This window comes from Mixophyes fleayi, unplaced genomic scaffold, assembly GCF_038048845.1.
Source record: "Mixophyes fleayi isolate aMixFle1 unplaced genomic scaffold, aMixFle1.hap1 Scaffold_58, whole genome shotgun sequence".
Classification (NCBI taxonomy): domain Eukaryota; kingdom Metazoa; phylum Chordata; class Amphibia; order Anura; family Limnodynastidae; genus Mixophyes; species Mixophyes fleayi.
The window spans coordinates 132,831-136,420 of NW_027448278.1; positions in this window are offsets into that span (position 1 = coordinate 132,831).

Consider the following 3,590-nt stretch of genomic DNA (forward strand, 5'->3'; position numbering starts at 1 on the left):
AATCATGAATTGAATCATGAATCATGAATCGAATCATGAATCATGAATTAAATCATGAATTGAAACATGAATCGAATCATGAATTGAATCATGAATCATGAATTCAATCATAAATCATGAATTGAATCATGAATCATGAATTATAATTCGAATCATGAATCATGATTTAAGAATCAAGAATTGAATCATGAATCATGAATCATGAATTGAATCATGAATCATAAATCATGAATCAAATCATGAATCATGAATCATCAATTATGAATCATGAATCATGAATTGAATCATGAATGATGAATTGAATCATAAATTGAATCATGAATTGAATCATGAATCATGAATTGAATTATGAATCATGAATTGAATCATGAATTGAATCATGAATCATGAATCATGAATCATGAATTGAATCATGAATCATGAATCGAATCATGAATCATGAATTAAATCATGAATTGAAACATGAATCGAATCATGAATTGAATCATGAATCATGAATTCAATCATAATTCATGAATTGAATCATGAATCATGAATCATAATTCGAATCATGAATCATGATTTAAGAATCAAGAATTGAATCATGAATCATGAATCATGAATTGAATCATGAATCATAAATCATGAATTGAATCATGAATCATGAATCATAATTCGAATCATGAATCATGATTTAAGAATCAAGAATTGAATCATGAATCATGAATCATGAATTGAATCATGAATCATAAATCATGAATTGAATCATGAATCATGAATCATCAATTATGAATCATGAATCATGAATTGAATCATGAATCATGAATACTGAATGGAATCATGAATCATGAATTGAATCATGAATGATGAATTGAATCATAAATTGAATCATGAATTGAATCATGAATCATGAATTGAATAATGAATCATGAATTGAATCATGAATCATAATTTGAATCATGAATTGAATCATGAATCATGAATTGAATCATGAATCATGAATCATGAATCATGAATGATAAATTGAATCATAAATCATGAATCATGAATCATGAATCATGAATTGAATAATGAATCATGAATTGAATCATGAATCATGAATCATGAATCGAATCAAGAATCATGAATCAATAATCATGAATCGAATCATGAATTATGAATTGAATTATGAATCATGAATCATTAATCAAATCATAAATCATGAATTGAATCAAGAATCATGAATCATGAATTGAATCATGAATCATGAATCGAATCATGAATCATAAATCAAATCATGAATTCAATCATGAATCTAATGATGAAATGAATCATGAATCATGAATTGAATCATGAATCACGAATCATGAATCATAAATTGAATCATGAATCATGAATTAAATCAAAAATTGAATCATGAATCATGAATCATGAATCATAATTTGAATCATGAATTGAATCATAAATCATGAATCATAATTTGAATCATGAATTGAATCATCAATCATGAATTGAATCATGAATCATGAATCATGAATCATGAATGATAAATTGAATCATAAATCATGAATCATGAATCATGAATTGAATCATGAATCATGAATTGAATCATGAATCATGAATTGAATCATGAATCATGAATCATGAATCGAATCATGAATCATGAATCAATAATCATGAATCGAATCATGAATTATGAATTGAATCATGAATCATAAATCATAAATTGAATCATGAATCATGAATGGAATCATGAATCATGAATTAAATCATGAATGATGAATTGAATCATAAATTGAATCATGAATTGAATCATGAATTGAATCATGAATCATGATTTGAATCATGAATCATAAATCATAAATCAAATCATCATTCATGAATTAAATAATGAATCATGAATTGAATCATGAATTGAATCATGAATCATAAATTATGAATCATGAATTGAATCATGAATTGAATCATGAATCATGAATCATGAATTGAATCATGAATCATGAATTAAATAATGAATCATGAATCATGAATCATGAATCATAAATTAAATCATGAATCATGAATTGAATCATGAATTGAATCATGAATCATGAATTATGAATCGAATCATGAATCATGAATCAAATCATGAATAGAATTATGAATCGAATCATAAATTGAATCATGAATCATGAATTGAATCATGAATCATGAGTCATGAATCGAATCATGAATTAAATTATGAATCGAATCATGAATTGAATCATGAATCATGAATTGAATTATGAATTGAATCATGAATCATGAATCATGAATTGAATCATGAATCATGAATCATGAATCATGAATAAAATCATGAATTGAGTGATGAATCATGAATAATGAATCGAATCATGAATCATGAATCAAGAATCATGAATCAAATCATGAATCATGAATTGAATCAAGAATCATGAATCATGAATTATGAATCATGAATTGAATCATGAATCATGAATCATGAATCATGAATCATTAATTAAATCATGATTTGAATCATGAATCATGAATCATAAATTGAATCATGAATAATGAATCATGAATTTAATCATGAATCATGAATCATGAATCGAATCATGAATCATGAATTTAATCATGAATCATGAATCGAATCATGAATCATGAATTAAATCATGAATTGAAACATGAATCGAATCATGAATTGAATCATGAGTCATGAATTCAATCATAATTCATGAATTGAATCATGAATCATGAATCATAATTCGAATCATGAATCATGATTTAAGAATCAAGAATTGAATCATGAATCATGAATCATGAATTGAATCATGAATCATAAATCATGAATCGAATCATGAATCATGAATCATCAATTATGAATCATGAATCATGAATTGAATCATGAATGATGAATTGAATCATAAATTGAATCATGAATTGAATAATGAATCATGAATTGAATAATGAATCATGAATTGAATCATGAATCATGAATCATAATTTGAATCATGAATTGAATCATGAATCATGAATTGAATCATGAATCATGAATCATGAATCATGAATGATAAATCGAATCAAGAATCATGAATCAATAATCATGAATCAAATCATGAATTATGAATTGAATTATGAATCATGAATCATTAATCAAATCATAAATCATGAATTGAATCAAGAATCATGAATCATGAATTGAATCATGAATCATGAATCGAATCATGAATCATAAATCAAATCATGAATTGAATCATGAATCCAATGATGAAATGAATCATGAATCATGAATTGAATCATGAATCACGAATCATGAATCATAAATTGAATCATGAATCATGAATTAAATCAAAAATTGAATCATGAATCATGAATCATGAATCATAATTTGAATCATGAATTGAATCATAAATCATGAATCATAATTTGAATCATGAATTGAATCATCAATCATGAATTGAATCATGAATCATGAATTGAATCATGAATCATGAATGATAAATTGAATCATAAATCATGAATCATGAATCATGAATCATTAATTGAATCATGAATCATGAATTGAATCATGAATCATGAATTGAATCATGAATCATGAATCATGAATCGAATCATGAATCATGAATCAATAATCATGAATCGAATCATGAATT